Consider the following 8,255-nt stretch of genomic DNA (forward strand, 5'->3'; position numbering starts at 1 on the left):
ATCTACATGTGGCTTCCAGCATAAAAAAATTTGAACCCATGCCATTTCCTGTTGGAGAGAGCTTAAACACAGGGGTGACAAGGGCACATCTATTTTGGATCCCTATTTTAAAAGCCTCCAGATATCATAGAAATCAACTGGCACAAACAGAGGACTTTGAATTTCTTTCATGGCGGTGGCAAATTACGTATATCAATGAAACACATAGTTAGTGAAGCGGAAGTGAGCACCAGCAATGCTTCAATCAGTTTTGGCATATGTATACATTATTCTGTTTGATCTCATAGGATGCTGGATTTAGATGATATAATACATTCTGGTTATCTTCCTAGAAGTTGGAGGGACGTAAGGAGATATCCACTTTCACAAGATAAAATTAGCACCTCTTTATTTTCAGATAAACATTCCTCTTTATTTTTTTTTCCTTTTTCAGGAAAACGCTGATTAGAGTTACAAAGCATACCAACGGGTATGAGTTTATTCATATTCAACCCAAATCCTATTTATAATATAAAGGAAATAACATTGGTATTACACAGGGCAACTTGGACAGCCTAGATGGAGGAATAGCAAGCTACGCTCGGGCAGGTCTCTTCAAAAGCACCGAAAGCAATTCTTGTCCAAAACGATGGTGGGAAAGTAGAGATTTTGCATGAAAATGGACAATTGCACCAGAAAATGTGTCAGTCCACACTGATTGTGTTATTTTACTGTATCTTTTGATAACATCTTCTCGGTGGTATGAGCTTAAAGTACAAAACATAGACTTGAATTTCGGACGCAACTTATTTTCTTCTGTACTCAATCGTCTTGATTTAGTTTCCACTTACCTCAAGTACCTACAAATGCTCCTCAGATCATCTCACAAAACTCTCATTTAAGGAAAAAAATAATGTTTTAAAGCTGCCCAGTAAAAAGCTATTTTTGTTAAGCCAAATCATGGATGTCTTGGGCATGGGAAACACATTTCTGGGTAGATCTATGTGAATAACGGATTGTTTGGTTCACTTGCCGCTCCAAACAATTGGGAGAGAAAAATGGCTTCCGGTGAATTAAGTCTTTTGTACAACATGGAAAACCTAAATGGACCTTTGAACTTTTCAAAATAAAGGACTTCATTGCATTATCTGCAATGCTTCATTTAATGTCAAAAAGAAAGGTGGTGACCTTCAAAAGTCTTTTGATGACAAGAACAATTCAGCAAAATAAACATATTTTTTTTCCAAATATTTTGGTCAATTTGAATCTCAACATTTCAATTTGGGGGAAAAAACATAGTTGAGGTAGTTTTACTGTTATGTTTGTGAAAAAAAAAAGAGATCATAGGCTTGCTGGGGTGGACTTCACACTAATAACAGATTAATCTGCAGACATACGTACACACTCGTATCTTCTTTGAGAATGTAACCATAATATTGATTTTAAATGTATGTTGTCTCAGATATGGTGATTGAAATGAGCACTGAGGTCCCATTTCATACCCTCAAGGATAGAGGTCTTCTTGTGCAGCATTGGATCAGAAATGCGTGGTTATTGGCAGAAAGCTCTCTTAAGTACGATGAACCAATAAATTTATAACAGTGTGTGCAGAAACTTTTGTCTCAGCAAACAGCCCTTGAATTCACATTGCACTTATGAAATTAAACCACAAAAGATACGATCTGTTGAAATATTATGTGAGTCCTTATCAGGATATGATTTTCTCCTGCTCCGCAATGTGAAGCTTTCCAGTTTAATACATGATGACAGAACAAGATACTTTTACAGGGAGAAAACTAGATCATTTTCAAGACCAAGTTTAGCAACTTCTCAAATGTCTGTTGTTGTCTGTCCTGTTAATTGGCTGTATGGCTGCAGTTTGTGTGGGCTGGCCATTATAATGTCAATAAATCCAGTGACTGGAAGTGAAATTTGATGCAGAATTGGGCTGAGTGGTTTGTTCCTGAGAGTCTGACCATATGCATTGGTCATTGGATTTTGGTGGACACTGCCTCACACAGTGTAAAAGTGATTATTTTCTGGGAAAAACTCTAAATAACAGCTTTTTAAATGGGATATCACCAAAGAGTGGACGTTTAATGGTACCAAGATATTCATGGAGAAGAGGCAGCTGCAGAAAGAGATTTTTCACCACTCACCTCCAGGCCCCTGAGTCACTGAGGGCTCCAGCATTTCTCTGTGGGATATGGACAGGAGCTGATTTTCCTTCTGGCATGAGATTTCAGCAGAAAGAACCCAGTTTGTGGTAATCTCAGCACGCAGAGATGCTGGCAAGGGAAGCAGAGAGGGAGAAAAGAATTAAATCCTATGAGGAGAAAACAGCTTCTGTGGGGCTGTGAGAGGGAGGATTCCCAGCAGAGAGCAAGGGAGGGTCAGGGCGGGATGCACTGCGGGTCTATTGCAGCTCACCCGTCACCGATGTTTCACTTTTGAACACAACCAGCAAAAGGGGTTTTCTGCATTAAAAGCCCCAAATTTTGCTCATCCCTAAAAACAAAACCCATAAACTCCCCCCAAAACACCCTCCCTGGAAATGTCAATTACCAGCAGAGGGTCTGAGCCATGGGAGAAGCAGGGAGGTGGCAGCAGGCTGGTGCAGAGAGATATTCTTGCTGATGCTGGATGCCGGTGGCAACTGTTTGTCTTCTGTTGTCCAAATTGTTCAATTCATGGTGGTCTAAAAATTGTAGGTTCCCAAGTGGTGCCCTGTGGAGGGGATTGAAGGGATACCTGAGTCACTTTAATAGCATGTTGTATAAAAAAACCCCCAAATTGTCAAATGCATGAAAAAAAAAAATTTGAATTGCTGTTTCTTGTGTAAGACAAGATTTTGCAAAACCTGCAGACTTCGTTCCTTCAGAATTCAAAATAAGGGAGTTAAGAGAAATTTACTGTCTATACGTGAGAGTTTCTGTACGTTTGCAATCACAGCCTTTGCATCCCCCGGAGAGATCAGATTTCACGGGAGAAGCCGAATCTTTGAGCTGTTCCAACAAAGAGCCCCCACTGCTACAATTAGCTACAGAAGCCCAATTTGGGGGTTTTCTCATTAACCTGTCATGTCAAATGCTGTATGATAAGATGGTGAAAACTGGGGGGAGGAGTGGCAGTGGAGGGGTAAAAGTTCATTTTGCAAAGCAAACAAACAGCAAGTCACTTGATTTTACTAATTATCCTAGCCTGTGGCTCTCTCAGCCATTATTTTTCCTCCGCATCACTGTATGAACTGACAAGATAAGATAGGAGCTGGTATTTTCTAAACTATCCCGACTGACAGAATATACAGATAATATGAGGATTCATTTGCAAGAACACACAGAAGAATAATTGATTTACTTAATGTTAGAATAATCACTCGTTAGAAAAATTAGGCATTTGTGGGGAATAATGATGTCCAGGTACACGATAAAGCCCCTCTCCAAGTGATGTCCTAGAAACAGATTTTTTGGGTGAAGAAGAGCAATTTCATGTTATTATAAATAACACAAAATTATAAATGCATTGCTATTATAAGCACTGGATCTGATCCACAGCCCAGAGACACCAGTGTGTGGGTATGAGTTGATTTGTGCAGTCTATAGAGTGGACTTTTTATCTATATATTTTAATTGCATATTAAATTATAAACTAACACTGGTGCACTTCTCAGACCTGCAGTTTTGTAGAAATACCAGCAGATACATGTTTATCGGACCAAAACCCTTTGAATTTTGCCAGCATTGACTATCTCCATCATATATAGCCTCTGTTCCCTCTTTTGAGGTCAAGGTCTGCATTTTTCTTCAAGGCAAAGCCCTCAAACCTTAAAACAGACATACAGAAAGAACGTCTCCCAGCCCAATGAAATCTTATAACCCCATTTTGAAAGATGGGGAAAAGAAGCCAAATTTAATGATTATGTGGTTTGCCAAGGACCTAACATTAAATCAGCAAATAAGTATGAAATATGCATTGCTTTATAAAAATAGCTTTTTTTTCCTCGTTGTATAATAACTAAATGGATGCTTGAGCATGTGTTACCTTTATATGGTGCCTTTTATGAGCTTTTAAAGCATCTTCACTGGGAGAGAACAATCCACAGCTCACAGCAGCCAGCTGCCATTGTTACAATTAAAGACATAAAAATCAGAATGTTCACTTCCAATATCAAATTTTAACCCAAAGCCAGCAAAACATGCTATGTCAGAATATGGCTCAATCTATAAAGCGAGTTTCAGCAACAAGTTGCAGCTGGTTCTGTGTATTTATAGCTTTAGAAAAAAAAAAAAGGGAAAAAACCAAAACACAACAGCCAACACACACTGGAAAGAGTAGAAAGTGTTTTGAACAGCAAATTTGTCAATGTTTTTCCTTGCTGCAGAGTCGGGCTATGGGTCGACACTGGTTTAGATTAGCCATGTCCTGTGCAATTTGACAGTAGCGACATGAACCTGCAGCGCATGGATCTGAAGCAAAGATAGAAGGAAGGAGGAGGAATTCAGGGAATGTTTTTCCTCGGAGCACTGTGGAAGCACTGACGGTGGGACCGGGGCTGCAGTGACAGCATTAACACTTCCCAGAGCCGAGGACCCCAACACTGGAATGGCATTGCCCACCCTGAAAGTGAGAAGGTAAAGTTTATTTTTTCTATTTCTTTCCTCCCCTTTCTCTTGCTCACTCTCCCATATACAGAATGGATCAAGACCACCAAGAGTGGCTCATTTTTTTTTTTTCACAATGATGTACAATTCGCATTTGTTAATCAAAAAATTTTCTGCCTGAGGTCATCCACCTAGACTTTTTTTTTAAACAGGAAACGGGTTTCAGATGTTTATATGTTAAAAAGTAAGGCTGCTAATCTGCCTACCCATTTAACAGGCATTGACAACTGTCAAATAATTTCTCTTTACATTACTGGCTTTTCAGTTAAGTATTTGCTTAATATTTTTTTTTCAAATCAGCGAAATAAGCCCTATCATGCAATCGCTCACTTTCTGGATTTGCTTGCTAACGCGAGGCAAAGCTGTCTTGGAAAGGGTAATCCAGCATTTACCGTACAGTGAACCCCAAGCTGTTATGCTTATAAGATGAACTCTTCAAGGAGGGAAGTTTGAAGAACTGCAGCTTTGATGGTGTTTGCAGATGGTGTTTGCATCCGTGAGATGCAGAGTGCATGTGGAAACCTGCAACTTTTAACTTCCATGTGACTAGTGATAAATAGATAAAGACAAATCAACCCACGTTTCTAGATTTTCTTTCTGCTGTCAGCTCTACACACTTAGAAATTAAAATAATTGCTATTTTTATTTCCTTCATTTCAGCCCATGCAGGAAAGACTGATAAGATTCCACTAATATTTAGTGCAGGAACACTCGGACGGGCACTGCAGAAGATGCTGAGGCACTGAGCAATGTGGACTCTGCATTGTCCATGACTCCTGTGTGGATTTGGCACAGCAGCAGTCACAACGTGGTTTTTCCCGACAGCTTGTCACATGTTATTCACATTTCTGATGTGCACGTTATTCCTATTTCTCATCTCAAACATGCACAGAATTTTTGCACGTCACATGGAGTCCAAGTCCAGTTTGTGATGTTTTGTGTGCATGAAAATGAAATTAAATTAGTGAAGTGATTCTTCAACAAAAATGATGAAAATAACAGTTAAAATCTCTGAGTTATCTTTCGTTACAGGTAAAGATCCTGTGGATTCTTATACAGATTTATCTGAAAAAATACTGAGGGATCAGACTTATTTTCTGTTAAAAGCCATTATTTTTGAGAATATTTCTGAACTGTGTGTGTATAATTTTAATAATGATTTACTTCATGTCGGTAAAAGGCAGTGAGGAAACGTGTAACATTTACTGACTACGCTGAAACAAAAGTGATCGGAGTGTGAAAAGATAAAATTGTGCTATTCTTGCAAATGCAAACTGAGCCCTGGAAAATATTTTTCCTTCTGAACAAAAAAAACAACTTTTGAAGCTACATTGTACCATCTAATTAATGACAGTTTTTCTTTCCAAGTCTTCTAGCAACAAAGCCTGGCTTTTGACCTGAAATTATAAAGCAGAGATAATCCACCGTTAAAAATCTCTGCTAAACATACACAGTATTGAAAAGAAATAAATTCAAGGAAAATGGCTTTATTTGCACAATTTTGGCAACCACAGAATGCATCAGATCTGGTTAATTTGACTTGGTTACATGAAATTCGTGCACTGCAAAATGCAGTCACATATATAAATTACTTTCAGACAGAATATGTGGCATAAATTTTCTGCATGATTGTAATTTGCGTTGTTCAAATAAAGGTGAAAATGTGGAACTACAGAAAATCTTTATCCTCTTTTTTAGGGTAAAGTTTGTCTGCTTTACATCACAATTGAGAGAGGTGCACCAGAAGCACAAGATTGACACCCAGGTCTTTGAGCAAATAATTGCATTTAATCTAAAATTCGTACTTTGGGAATTTTACTAATTCAACCAATTATATGCTTTTTTCTACAAACCAAAAATCCATATCTTGCCAGCAAGTTAAAGAAAAAAAATCCTACTTCTTGGCACATCCCCTGTAACAAATGTGGATGCTTGCTGATGACCACAAATATATTGTAAAAATGTGTAAACCAAAGGCTGTGATATTTTCCAAAAGAACACCTGGAAGGTGTAAATCAAAAATATTGTAAACACGTCAGCTGGGAACATACGACAGGCACACTGGGTTGCTGTGCACCCAGCCCATTGGGCTTTGGAAATCTGAATCGATAAATCAGGGGATGAACCTTAAACTAATAAAAGTTCTTTTATGAAAAGGAGGTATTCTCTGCCCCTGCAGCCTAACAGCGAAGTAACAAAAGATGAATTTGTTATGCTTAGGAAAATACAGGAGGTCGTTTCCAGTAATGTGATTTTTCAAAAAAATGCTGCTCAGCAAAACTCTCAAAATGAAGCTAATCTTGTGTTGTGCTCTGTTTAAATTAGAAACAAAACTAAGAATGCTCTCAATAATTCAATTCTTTTCTTAGAAATAGTTTTCAGACATTTATTTCCCCCCTTAAGGTTTTTAATTGTCAATAAGATGCAAAGGTTGTATTTTATATCTATGTTATATTTTACACCTATGTTATATTTTACACCAACATTATATTTTACACCTACATTATATTTTACATCTACAATAATTTAACATCCACATTATATCTTACATTTACATGACCAGAGGTTTGCAGCAAAGCGGAGGGAGAAATTTGGAGGGCAGATTGCTGAGAAAATGAGTTGCAAAAGACGGCAGAACGAGGCTCCTCGCTTTGCTGCACTGACAAAACTAAAACTGGGTTTTTCCCTTATGGTTATCTCGGTCGACTGAAAGAAGCCCTATTAAAATGCTATCTTCTGGAAAGCGTCATAGAGGCATGAGGTTGGTAAACATTATAAAAACAACCCCTAATAAAATTTTTATTGCTTTACATTTCTGTACATTTTACGGCCAGCGTGGGGAAAAGAAGCCACAGCGATTTCTCTGCCTTGATAGCAGCAGGAGCATTTTTTCCTTGCTTTCTGCTCATCAAAATAAATAAAATGCTGAAGCCTATTCATTTCTCAAGCATTTTGGGGAATTATTTCACACTCAGAGCAAGCCAAAGGGAAAGCTAAAGGCTAAATGAACCTTGTAGCGCTAATCTGTATGTTATAAACAAGTATTGTCCTTTTTAGACACCGTGGTGGTTTTGTGCTTCACAAAACAGCGTATTTTATTTCATATCCATGTGTGCTGTCAGATTTAAAACATGCAAGGACTAAAACCTGCCTGCATGCACACTTTGCACACCTACTTGTTATAAATATGAAGACAGTCGACTGAAGAGGGGTATAAAATTGCTCCCCAAAACCCAGTGTAGACATTTGCTTCCTGAGTCGATATTTATAGCTTCTGAATGAAACAAGTCATGAACAAAAAAAAGGTAATTGTTCTTGCAAGTAAGTATTTAAATATTTACATTTTAAATATATTTGCTGCCAGCTTCTGTTAGGGAGAAGAAAAGTAATTTGGGAAATTACAGCCCTTCCTATTTCCCACATTTTTTAACATAATAAATGCATATCTGAATTTAGCATGCCCTGAAGCCTGGCTGGCCGGAGTTGAAGGCAAAACGTGAGCCCTGATTACTCACTTGGGCAAGGGGGCTGCTGGGGAGGGAAGACTGCAGAGTTTGGGAAGTGATGGGGATGAAAACTCCTTTGCACTGGAAAGCCTGAATTGTTCAGGATGGC

The 8,255-nt window shown here is 38.3% G+C and overlaps 1 long non-coding RNA gene across 1 annotated transcript; it reads left to right on the forward strand.

Moving 5' to 3' along the window:
* The first annotated feature begins 4,381 nt into the window (after positions 1–4,381).
* LOC138726681 (uncharacterized) lies at positions 4,382–7,419 on the forward strand. Its single transcript, XR_011338467.1, has 3 exons — positions 4,382–4,610; positions 5,301–5,448; positions 6,339–7,419. It is a non-coding gene; the product is annotated as an uncharacterized lncRNA (long non-coding RNA).
* The last annotated feature ends 836 nt before the right edge of the window (positions 7,420–8,255 follow it).

Source organism: Phaenicophaeus curvirostris, chromosome 14 (assembly GCF_032191515.1).
Source record: "Phaenicophaeus curvirostris isolate KB17595 chromosome 14, BPBGC_Pcur_1.0, whole genome shotgun sequence".
NCBI classification, from domain to species: Eukaryota; Metazoa; Chordata; class Aves; order Cuculiformes; family Cuculidae; genus Phaenicophaeus; species Phaenicophaeus curvirostris.